We start from the raw sequence: 13,431 nt of genomic DNA on the forward strand, positions 1-13,431 counted from the left end.
TGACCTTGAGCGTCAGTGCTTCAGTTTCTAGGGCCTTTCCCATGCAGACTGGGAATTATGCCTTTGGCTTCTCAGGCTTTAGACTCAGACTGAATTACACCATCCCCTTTCCTGGTTTTCCAGCTTGCAGACAATATATCATAGGAGTTCCCTGTCTGCAAAATCATGCTTCTTTTTTTTTATTGTAACTCATTTCCCAAGCCATGCTTTTTTAGGTCCCTGAGTCCCCACTCAGACAGGAAAGCTTGTCTCTAGATGTTTCCAGTCTGGACTTTGTCTGAACTAATGTGCCTCTGCTGATTGCTGCATGCCTATAACGGTTGCCTAAGAGAGTGTCCATGTGTGTAGATTTTTGAAAATGCTGGTGGAAGAACTCTTACTATGGAATTGCTTTAGATAGTCTTCCACCTTGCCTTTAGTAAAAGTAAAATTTAAACTTAGAACAGTCATAAGTCATTTACTGATAGGGAAATGTTCTGATAAATGTCATCAGGCAATTTTGTTGTAGTGTGAACATCATAGACTGTACTCACAGAAAACTGGCCTACTACACACCCAGGCTATGTGGTACAGACTGTTGCTCCTAGGCTGCAAACCTGTATAGCCTGTCACTGTGCTGAATATTGTGGGCAATTATAACACAATGGTATGTGTGTATCTAGACATAAACAAGATACAGTAAAAATACAATATAAAATGTAAAATGTATACACTTACATAGGGCACGTATTGTGAATGGAGCTTGCAGGATTAGAAGTTGCGCTGGGTGAGTCAGTGAGTGAGTGGTGAGTCAACGTAAGGCCTAGGATATCACTGTACGCTACTGTAGACTTTGTAAACACTGTACACATTGGCTACACTAAATATATATAAAATATTTTCTCTTCAATAATAAATTCATCTGACTGTAATGTTTTTACTTTATAAACTTTAAAGTTTTTTAACTTTGACTATTTTGTAATAACATTTAGCTTAAAGATACAAGCACATTGTATACTTATACAAAAATATTTTCTTTATTCTTGTTCCCTGAGGCTTTTTTCTATTTTTTTTTTAATTTTTTTAACTTTTTAAACTTTTTTTTTTTTTGTAAAAACTAAGACATAAACACATTAGTCTAGGCCTACACAGGGTCGGGGTCATCAGTGTCACTGTCTTCTAGCTCCACATCATGCCCCACTGGAAGGTCTTCATGGGCAGTAATATGAGTGGAGCTGTCATCTCTTATGATAATAATGTCTTCTTCTGGAATACCTCCTGAAGGATCTGAAGCTGTCTGACAGTTAATTTTTTATTTTGTAACTAAACTTTTTATTTTGTAACTAGAAGGGGTACACTCTAAAAGAACAATAAAAGTGTATAAGTATATCAACCAGTAACATAGTGATTTATTATCATTATCAACGACCGCTATTCTTTATTATCCATGGGAGAATTGGTTCTAGAACCTCCCTAAGATAACAAAATCCATGATTGGTCAAGTCCCTGATGTGAAATGTCATAGTATTTGCCCATCGTCTATGCACATCCTACCATACACTTTAACTCATTTCTAGATTACTTATAACCCCTAGTATGATGCAAATACAGTAATATGGAACTGTCTCCCCACCCAAATCTAATGTTGTAATCCCCATTGTTGGAGGTGGCACCTGGTGGGAGGTGACTGGATTATGGGAGTGGATTTCTCATTAACAGTTTAGTACTGTGTTGTTGGTACTGTCATGATAGTGAGTGAGTTTTCATGAGATCTGGTCATTGAAAAGTGTTTGATGCTTCCCCTCTCTCTCTCTCACTCCTGCTTTCACCAGGTGATATGCCTGCTTCCACTTCGCCTTCAGCCATGATTGCAAGTTTCCTGATGCTTCCCCAGAAGCCAGGTAGATGCTAGCATTATGTTTCCTGTACAACCTGCGAAACTGTGAGTCAATTTAACTCCTCTTCTTTACAAATTACTTAGTCTCAAGTGTTTATAGCAATGCAAGAATGGACTAATACAGACAGTAATATCTAGTACTAGGTAAGTAGTTTGTTATAACTGTATTGTTTAAGGAAGAATGACAAGAAACCAATCTATACATGTTCAGTACAGATGCAATTTTTAAAAAATATTTTGATCCACCATTGGTTGAATCTGTGAATGTAGAACCCACAGATATGGAGGGCCTACTCCGTATGTATTGCATATGATACACTTTTATACAGCTGGTAGTGCAATAGGTTTAACATCATCATCATGACAAACAGGTGAGTAATGTGTTGTGCTATGACATTATCATGGCTACAAAGTCACTAGGCAATAGGAATTTTTCATCTCCATTATAATCTAATGGGCCCACTGTCATATATGTGTTAGTCATTGACCTAAATCTTATCATGTGGCACGTGACTGTATTCAATTATAATAGCTTTTTGGACATTTCTTTTTTCTGACTTTGGGATTAGTATTTTAGTATTTCTTCCTCTTACATTGTATACTTTAAAAATATTTTAATAGTTTTTTCATCTATGTCTTCTATTGTGAGATGTGTGTTTTATAATATTTGGAAGTATGTTGGGTCTTCAATTAGAAATAATAAATATTAAATGGTATAAAATTAGTTTAAGGTTTAAATTGACAAAAGCCATTTAAAAGAGATTTTAAAAATTTATATGAATGCCCTAATAGAACTCCAGTTACATGTCATTACCTTATATATCAAGCAGAAATAAATCACTATTAATTATTGAAATTTTAATGATTTTAATTGTGAATATAAAAATGAGAGGAGATACAGTAATTTGTATGAATTATTTGATCACCCATCCTTGAAAAAGAGACAACAATTATATTTTCAAATGTGAGTCAGAAGCAAAGCAGAGAATATTTTATTTATGCTTATTTAACAAGTTAATTGTAATCTAATGTGTAAAGTATTAAATGAAAATTAAATGACTAAATCTCTTCATGAGAGATGAGTGATATAATTGCACTCTTTCCATGAATATAACTTTTTTTATTATTTATACTTTAAGTTCTAAGGTACATGTGTACACCGCGCAGCTTTGTTACATATGTATACATGTGCCATGCTGGTGTGCTGCACCCATTAACTCGTTACTTACATTAGGTATATCTCCTAATGCTATCCCTCCCCTCCCCCTCCCCCCACCCCATGACAGGCCCCGGTGTGTGATGTTCCCCTTCCTGTGTTCAAGTGTTCTTATTGTTCAATTCCCACCTGTGAGTGAGAACATGTGGTGCTCGGTTTTTTGTCCTTGTGATAGTTTGCTGAGAATGATGGTTTCCAGCTGTATCCGTGTCCCTGCAAAGGACATGAAGTCATCCTTTTTTTATGGCTGCATAGTATTCCATGGGGTATATGTGCCACATTTTCTTAATCCAGTCTATCATTGATGGACATTTGGGTTGGTTCCAAATCTTTGTTATTGGGAAGAGTGTTGCAATAAATTACGTGTGCATGTGTCTTTATAGCAGCATGGTTTGTAATCCTTTGGGTATATACTCAGTAATGAGATGGCTGGGTTAAATGGTATTTCTAGTTCTAGATCCTTGAGGAATTGCCACACTGTCTTCCACAATGCTTGAACTGGTTTACAGTCCCACCAACAGTGTAAAAGTGTTCCTATTTCTCCACATCCTCTCCAGCACCTGTTGTTTCCTGACTTTTTAATGATTGCCATTCTAACTGGTGTGAGATGGTATCTCATTGTGGTTTTGATTTGCATTTCTCTGATGGCCAGTGATGATGAGCATTTTTTCATGTGTCTGTTGGCTGTATGCATGTCTTCTTTTGAGAAATGTCTGTTCATATCCTTTGCCCACTTTTTGATGGTGTTGTTTGCTTTTTTCTTGTAAATTTATTTGAGTTCTTTGTAGGTTCTGGATATTAGCCCTTTGTTTTTATGATTTTTGATCTAACATTTAAGTCTCTAATCCATCTTGAATTAATTTTTGTATAAAGTGTAAGGAAAGGATCCAGTTTCAGCTTTCTACGTATGGCTATCCAGTTTTCCCAGCACCATTTATTAAATAGGGAATCCTTTCCCCGTTTCTTGTTTTTTTCAGGTTTGTCAAAGATCAGATGGTTATAGATGTGTGGTATTATTTCTTTTTGTGAACAGACAAATAGGAAGATAGACTGTTATTGCATGTGAAAGTCATTAAACAGAATCAATTATCGATGAGCATAAGCTTATTATTTTCAATTTTTCGGTGATGATTAGATTTTTTAAATTGCTTTTAAAAATTCACCCAGAATGACATATTTCATTTTCTAGTGTTTCTGTGTATATTCTATATTTTGCTAGTACTTGGTCACCCCTGTTGCATGATAATGCATAATGTTGAACCAATTTACTAAAATCTATGTAATTGAACTCTAATTCATCAATGGCAATATAAAATTTGCCTTAAATCAAAGTCTACCCTTTGTATATCTGTAGGTTTCGGTTTTATTTTTTTGTGACAAGAGCGAACCGTGATGTAAGCAAATGTCTTACTCTTCAAAGTTGTGACCTTGTAATTTAGTCATTTATAGACTCTTATCTGAACTAGTAGCTTTATGAGGAAACATCCCAAGAATTAGGATGAGAGATATTGTTTCAGCTGCCTTTGGGCTGACTTCAGATGGCCATTATCTTATTATGAAACTAAATTTTGTAAAAAGATGTGACAAAATATTCATGTATCAGAACTGTCACCAGATTTGAAAGCTTCAGTAAAATAATTTGATTGGATAATGTTGGAGCCAAGAGTGACTTCTAATAGCAAAAACAAACAAAAAACTAAAATCTCCAAAAACTCTTCAGGCAAATTATGCTGTAGAATAGTGGAAACCCATTAGAATATTTTGTCAGTTATGTGTTAGCTGCTCACCATCTTCATGCATCTCCTTGGATAAGCCAATCAAGCCTTCTAAATGTCTTTGCTCATTTGCAATATAAAAAAGTGGACTATTATTAAATATCCCTTGGGCCCAAATTTTCTATGATTCAATAAAGCAAGACAAGAATAAGCAAAGTGCCAAGTTTTATTCCAGCTAATATAGCCTTAAGCCATTCACATGTACACATTCACATTTTATGTCACATAGATAACATAAAAAATAGGAGGAAAACTTTAGGACCATTTCAAATTAAGGTTTGTAAAGAAGCCCAGTAGTAAAGTAAGTGTAAGAACACTTCCATATGAAAAATCGGAATAAGTAAAAACATAAACATAAGACATGGACAATTCAATTTTAATGCTGTTTTCACACAAGAAAGGCCTTATTCATCCCAGGCCTAAGAACCTAAATTATTTCTCCAAACTAAGACAGGGTGTGTCCGGCTTTTCATGGAGGAATCACATCTCAATGCAAATAGAAAGGCTTTCCCATATGATCCACAGCAAAGTAAGAGAGAGGCTGGTAGGTATATTCATATTTCTTGAACTTTAATTCAGTTCCTTTTACTGTCAATTTTCTTTAAAAAAAAGTATTCTTAAATCATTTTAAATATTGAAATATAAGAGAGGCAAAAGATCTTTCAAAAGGATCTAATGGCTAATTGTTTGGAACTATCAAGTTGCTATGTGATAGTCCTGATAAATGAAGTAAAGATAGATTTTGGCTGCTCCTCAGTTTCTGAAAGGCAAAAACTACAGTTTAATTTATCATTGCCTTTAATATATATCTTAGATTTTTAAAATTTCAATTTAGTTCCTCCCTTTGCACAAAAATCTAATTTTACTTCCTCAGTGAAACGGTTTAAGCAATTTGAGTGTTTTCTGCTACAATGTGCATCAGAAATGTTTATGATGTAAACATCAAAAACATGTTGGAAGTAAAATAATCTCGTAACTTAAACTCAGAGTATCTTTTCAGTGCTAGTACAGACCAAGTTAAAATTGCTAATTGAAGTTTAATAGATTATAGCCTAAGGACATTGTCATAAGAGACTTTTGCTTTTTTCTTCTGATGTCAACACACTGTGTCAAAAATGCTTCCAAGAATAAAATGTTTTCAGTCTTTTTAGTTTATTAGCAAACATTTGTTACAATTTTAATCCTCTCTTATGGAGAGCAAGTACTAATTAAAATGCAATGAGTAACCAACCATTGCACAGCTGGTTGCCATCTCAGAGAGTTAGTCAAGCAGCCATTTCGTTTACAATATGACATGAATGGTCAAAAGTCAGATTGTTGACAATCATATCATATGCTGTGGGCTTAGATTTTGCTTGTCATTTCTAAGACTCTCCTGGGAAGTTGTACATAAAATAGTTTCTGCTTAAAGTTAGAAGGAAAATTTTGTTCTTTGTGTTCAAGGAAAAGGAGTAATTTATTTGTGGGAAGTTATAACAGTAATTGTTTAGGTTATTTTAAATACCTACATATGTATACACACCATATAGGTCTGTGTGTGTGTGTGTGTGTGCAAGCAATTATATTATATGTAACTACTATACTCTACAATTTATTTTCTCCCTTGCTCACACATTCTATTTAGCACTGTTTTTCTCTATTGGTAAAAATTCCAGATTGCCAGAAAGATGACATTTGAGATAAAGTATGTGAAAATGTTTGGTAAAATGCTTAATGCAGCTAAGTTTTCACATATTTGTGGAAAAATTTTTGAAGGTTTTATATCTCTTTTGGTCTTTTCTTTTTCTTTTTCTAAAATTATGACATGACTTGCTATTAGTGGAAAATACTTGCGTTATCTCACACATACCATTACACAGCAATGTGCCATTGTCAAATTGCAAAATCTTGAAACCTATAGCAACAGCCTTCCAAATTATATCCTTGATTTTAGGGACCATGATAAATAAAAGTGAAAAAGCAGGCAGGCTCACCTTGAGAAGAGGGGAACTATATCAGAAACAGAAAAACAAGGAGATAGTAATTCAGAGACATGGGCAAAGGAAAATAATGGATTTTAAGAGAGATCCACAATGAACCTACATCATTATGGTTCCCTCAATGAGAATGGCTTTCAGAACTGCCTTCTGAATGTTTCTCATTTTTAAAAAATTTAGTTTTTATTTTTATTTTTTAATTATACTTTAATTTCTGTGGTACGTGTGCAGAGTGTGCGGGTTTGTTACATAGGTACGTGTCGTGGTGGTTTGCTGCACCCATCAACCCATCATCTACATTAGATATTTCTTCTAATACTATGCCTCCCCTAGCCCTCCAGCCCCTGACAGGCCCCAGTGTGTGATGTTCCCCTATCTGTGTCCATGTGTTCTCATTGTTCAACTCCCACTTATGAGTGAGAACATGCAGTGTTCTGTTCTTGTGTTAGTTTGCTGAGAATGATGGTTACCAACTTCATCCATGTCCCTGCAAAGGACATGAACTCATCCATTTTTATGGCTGCAAAGTTTTCCATGGTGTGTATGTGCCACATTTTCTTTATCCAGTCTACACTGATGGGCATTTGGGTTGGTTCCAAGTCTTTGCTATTGTGAACAGTGCTGCAGTAAACATACATGTGCATGTGTCTTTATAGTAAAATGGTTTATAATCCTTTGGGTATATACTCAGTAATGGGATTGCTGGGTCAAATGGTATTTCTAGTTCTAGATCCTCGAGGAATCGCTGCACTGTCTTCCACAGTGGCTGAACTAATTTACATTCCCACCAACAGTGTAAAAGCATTCCTATTTCTCCATATCCTCATTTTTTAAAGTCTGACTTAAGAATCCTTTCTTCGCTGAAGCTGAGATTACTGCAAAAATATGATTTATCCCAGTAGTTAATCCTGATGCCAAGCTGTTCATTGACAAGAATATTAAAGTCCACAATTACTTCATTTCAGGGAAATCATAAAATACATATCAGGCTGGAATAATTTCTTCCTGGACAATGTTGACAGTTATTGAAAATTCAATTAAGGTACATTTCTTATTAAAGCTGAGAAAAGCATTATGAAAATTTGTTCTTTACTGCTCTAGAAATATGTTGACTGTTCTAATTTGGTTTAACTTTAAACTTGTTCTGATGAGATTCTGCAAAATAGGCCATTGCTTTCAAGGAAGAAAACCCTCATTAAAGTCAAAGCAAGGAAAAAGTCAGCATAAGTTGTCACTTGCAATACTCGGCTAAATATAAGAAGGTAAATGTCCTAACTGTGAGTCTCTGAAGTAGCAAAGGAAAGGAGATTGCCTAATGACCATTTATGAAGATGATTAAGGATACTGATAACACAATTTAAGAACATAACTGTCATTCGCATAGGATGATATAGCTTAATAAACATATTTAAAATAGAAGAGATTAGGTAGCTTTATGAATTCCATTTGGTACTGATTAAATTTCGGTTACATGAGTTAGAAAATACTCATTTTCTTTTCTACAACTCAAAGGTTATTGTTTAAATTTTTCCAAAAGTTCCAAATAAGTAAACATAGAATAAGCCTCATTAGTCTCCTGTTTGGAAAACTGTCCTGGCATTTCCTGATATTGCCACTGCCATTGGACCTATAATTAGGATTTCTATTCTGGGCAGCTTCCCAAATACAACTCTAAAATAAGGCCAGTTTGTGGGCATTCTGAACAAATGCCAGCCACTAAAAACCAGTGGTAGATAAGGGGCTGCCTTGGCTAATTGGATTATATACACAATTGCTGACAAGTTTTCTCTTTTTCTTGGTTCCAAACTTATTGATGAGAGTATTGATTATTTTACAACAATGTTGAGTCAGAGAACTAAAAGTGGCCTTGGAAGGATATTTATGACTCACTTCTTTTCATCTTCAAATCTTCAGGCAGGTTGGCAGGCAGGTCAAAAGAGAAATGAAGGAAAAAAGTAAAAGAAGCAAAGAAAGGAGAAAGGGAAGGAGGAAAAGAAAGAGAGAAAGATCTCTGACCACAACACCTAATAATGAGTCATTTGGTTCTCAATGGAACTAAAACTGGATTTTAGAGTTTTTAAGTCATAATCGAAGGATGAGAGGAAGAGAATAAATCACTAAAATAAACAATGTAGGAAGAAAATACTTTTTTCAGATTTGTTATAATAAGCAAACATTGTGTAACAGCTTCTTGCAGATGTATTTTACGAAACAGAGGAGACTAAACTAAAATCCCCAGCAAATGTAAGATTGTGGAGAAGAAAACAATTGAAAACAACATTCTTTATTGGGCTGTTATGTTTTACTGCATGTATTACCAGATTTCTACAGACAGAATAAAGCTGGCTTTATATTAGAACCATAAGCCCTTCAACTTTTGATGGTTTCTAGCAGTATATTTCATGAAATGCACTCTTAGACATCTATACAAGTTTGGCATTTATTTCTATCCTTAAAATATAAGTCAAGATTGTCATTTAGGTCTTATAATACAAGAAAAGCTGTCAACTGCTTTGTAAGACAACGTGTAAAAGGGGAAAACTGCATTGCCCAATGGGCTGTATATTTAATCATATTTGTTGCTTTTTTTAAATAAAAATGTAATATAAATTTACATGTATAAATTTATGTAAACATATACATGTAGTTTATTTTTAAAATATTTTATAATTAGTAAGAATGTATGAAATTTGCTAAAAATAATTATAAAATATTTGGCCCTCATTCTTTCCCATATTGACTTCATCTTCTTTTTACTAAGTCTCCTTCAATCTGGACCATCTTAGGCTATTCTTCTTTGCAGTCAATGGAGATCTGTTATCTTCTCAAATACAATACTTCTTCTCTGACTTTTGTTCTTTAGGTATCCATTCTCCACCTGTGTATTCGTTCCATCCCATCCATAGGATCTTCCTGTACAACTTACCAATGTGCTCTAATAATTCATATCTTTTTTGAAAGACAAAAACCAAAACTTTATTTGCTCACATCTCATTCTAGCCCTACTCACATTTTCCCTTCCTCTGTGTTGGCAAAATTCTCATCACTGGCTATACTGCTATAGTGTTTCTACTTTCTTACCTGCCTCTCCCTCTTTAACTCACACCAGTTGGGATTTGCCCCTTACTTTTCCCGAGAAACACCTTTTGCTAAAATCTCAGAAGTCTAGCCAAAAGCGATGGGTCTTTCAGCTGTTAGCCTAACAAGCTTATCCTTTTTTTTTTTTTTTTTTTTTTTTGCGTGGTTGAGACACCATGCTTTGTAGTCAAGTGTTTTCTAGCCTCTGAACTGCTGTCCTCCCCAGTTCTACAACAGTTGCTTCCTACTCTAAGCTATTTATAAATATTGGAATTCTATAGTCTAGTTTCAGACTGTCCTCAGTTTTCATTCTAACCTTTCTCACTAGATGATTGCATCTATTTGCCTGATGTTTAATACCATTTAGGAGGCAATGGCTCTCAAATTCATACTCCCAACTATGACCACTCTCACAATAGCTAGACTCTTTTTATAGTCAACTTCTCATTGACATCTGATGGATATCAAAAAGGCAGCTTAAGTTCCTTAACATATCCAAAACTAACTCTCAATCTTTGAGCCAAACCTAACCTTACTCTGTCTGGTCTTTGTGTTTTAAGTATTCATTAAATTTGAGTCAGAGTAACTTGAGTTACTTGAGTCAGAGAAGTGGAAGGGATCTTTGAGATCTCCCTTTGCCTGTCTTTACTTGCCACATTAAATTTAAGGATGAGTCCTGCCACTGCTTCCTCAAAAATATATCTGGAATCTACATATGTTGTTCCACTACAACTGTTACCACTTGAATCTAAGTTAAATTCTCATCTTGACTTCCCTGTTCCCTCTTTTTTTTTTCCCACCCATTCCTCTTACAACAATGAAGTTACCATGCCCCATGCTTATTTCATGTAGAGTCATGCATTGCTTGTCACTGGGGATACCTTCTGAGAAATGCATCATTAGGTGATTTTTATCCTCTTGTGTATCTTATAGAATGTACTTACACGAACCTAGATGGTATAGTCCTACTACACACCTAAGTTATATGGTATAGCCTATTGCTCCTAGACTGCAAACCTGTACAGCACGTTACTATACTGAATACTGTGGGCAATTGTAACACACTGGTAAGAATTTGTGTATCTAAACATAGAAAAGGTAATCCATTGCACTGTGACATTATGATGGCTATAACCTCACTAGGCAATAGAAATTTTTCAGCTTTATTATAATCTTATGGGACCACTGTCCTATATGCGATCCATTGTTGACTGAAATGTTGTTATGCATCTCATTACCATATTTTATACCCTCTTTTATTACTCATTGTATTTAGAATAAAATCCCAATTTGTAAACATGACCTAAAAATGTCCTATATTATCATACCCTTGCCTTCCTCTCTAACACTGTCTCATCACAGTTGATCATTACATCTCAGTGACGTTTCATTTAATTACTCTAATGTGTCAAGCTCTTCCTTGCATTAACGTCTTCATCACTTCCTTTCCTCTACCTGAAATATCCTTCCTTCCACATGATCTTGGCAAATGACCACTCATTCTTCAGGCATTAGCTGAAAGTCACGTTTTGAGTTAATCTGAATAAAGTTGCTTCTGTTGTTTTCATACAGACCACTGTTATTTTTAGTAAAAATTAGTTAGCATATTTATTTTTTGCTAATGCTTGTCACTTGACTAGATGTTAAGTTTCAGGATAATCCATGCCGCCTTTTTAAAAACCATTTTATATTTAATACCTAGCACAGTGCTGGGCACAGAGTAATTGTTAAAAATTCTTGAATAAATGAAATAAACAAAAATAAGTTTTTGTTACCTTGGCAACATAATTTTCCTCAGCTTTAGTAATAGGATGACGTTAGTACAAATACACTGACAGTTATTGTGGGGGCTGAAGGAATACCATATCCAAGGAGGTGGGAATACGGTTTTTGAGAAATGTACCATTTTGTCATTCTTATTTCTTATTTTTCTATCTGCAGTGCCAGGATTAACACTTTCATTCACATTCTTTTACAAATCTGTATGTAAATTAGACTTCAGTGCTATTCTCACCAGAAATTTCTGCAGTTTCTAATTTGAAGGTTAAATTATGTTTCGACCAACAAAACATACCTACCCTCCGAGGATCAATAGAGAATTATATAAAAAATAATTTAAATATGTTTGTTATAAGTTGAATTGTGCTCTACTAAAATTCATATGTTGAAGTCCTAATCCACACTATCTCAAAACGTGAACTTATTTGAAAATAAGGTCATTGCAGCTACAATTAGTTAACCTAAGATGAAGTCATTCTGGAACAGGGTGGACTCCTAATATATTATGACTGATGTCTTTGAAAGAGGGAAAGTTTGGACACAGACACACACATATGTAAAGATGAAGACAGATACACCAAGGAATGTCAATGATTGATAGCAAACTACCAGAAGTTGGAAGAGAGACACAGAATAGATTTTCCTTCATAGCCTTAGGAAATACTAAACCTGCTGACACCTTGCTTTTAGACTTCCAGCCTTCAGAACTGTGAGACAATATATTTCTGTCATTTAAGCTAGCCATTTTGTGGTATTTTGTTAAGATTGAGTAAACTAATACAATGTTTAATTCTTTTGAGTCATTTCATTTCTGGCAATATATTCTAGATAAATAATTGCATGCTAATGAAGATATAGTAAAAATGTCAAATAATAGTAAAACTAAAAATTATATTGTATCTACACAGTAAAATACAAATCCATTTAAAATATATTTTGAGCAAATTTTAATGACACAAGCAAAAGCTTATTCTACAATATGAAGTTTAAAAAATGACAGTGAGACTTCCGCTTTTGATTAATATGAAGTAACAAGGACTGAATTTACTTCCTGCCTTTAACAACTAAGACACCAGCTAAAGAAAGTATATGACAGAGTGACAGTCAAGATACGGGATCAATAAAAAACAATGATCCTTAAGAGATAAGAAGCAAATTAGATAAGCCCTATGATTTACCCAATTTACTTCCTGAAGAAAGTTTTCAGGCTGTGGCTTATGGAGGAGAAATCCAGGCAGAATCTGGAGGTTTCTTTGAGTTGAGGAAACCAAGCTGGGAGTTTCCAGAAGCCAAGGCAGATGGCATTTACTGGACAGAGCACCATAAAGGTGAAAGCAGCACAGAGGCAGCTTTGGAGGCTTACAGGTGGTCCTCCTTCAGTATTCAGTTGAGTGCTGTTTAGCTCACGCATGTGAGGAAACTACTAACAGCTGGAGGAAAGAACCATCTGAAAGGATTAGAGAGAGTCATACTCAGATTTGGCAGGACCAAGATCAGCATCCGTTCCTAGCAAGACTTGAGAAATGTATAATTCATGGCTCAGTTAGCATACTAAGAAATATCTTGCATTAGTAGTGGGAAAAAACAAATACTAGACTGAATGCAGTACTGGCCTACATAACACAGCTTAAAAGGATCAAACTGTATTCAAGTAACTTGAAGATACCCCAGAACAAATCTCACAAATATTGATAGAAATATTAAAAACAAAAAGAAACAAAACAAAACACC

The 13,431-nt window shown here is 34.7% G+C and overlaps 1 long non-coding RNA gene across 1 annotated transcript in view; it reads left to right on the forward strand.

Annotated features, from left to right (window-relative positions):
* The window catches only part of LOC105481737 (uncharacterized), a 98,755-nt gene extending 89,341 nt beyond the window's left edge, over window positions 1-9,414 (forward strand). The window contains exon 3 of the long non-coding RNA XR_987153.2: window positions 1,812-9,414. This is a non-coding gene — a long non-coding RNA (uncharacterized lncRNA). The remainder of the gene's footprint in view (window positions 1-1,811) is intronic.
* The last annotated feature ends 4,017 nt before the right edge of the window (window positions 9,415-13,431 follow it).

This window comes from Macaca nemestrina, chromosome 16, assembly GCF_043159975.1.
Source record: "Macaca nemestrina isolate mMacNem1 chromosome 16, mMacNem.hap1, whole genome shotgun sequence".
In the NCBI taxonomy this organism is placed as follows: Eukaryota; Metazoa; Chordata; class Mammalia; order Primates; family Cercopithecidae; genus Macaca; species Macaca nemestrina.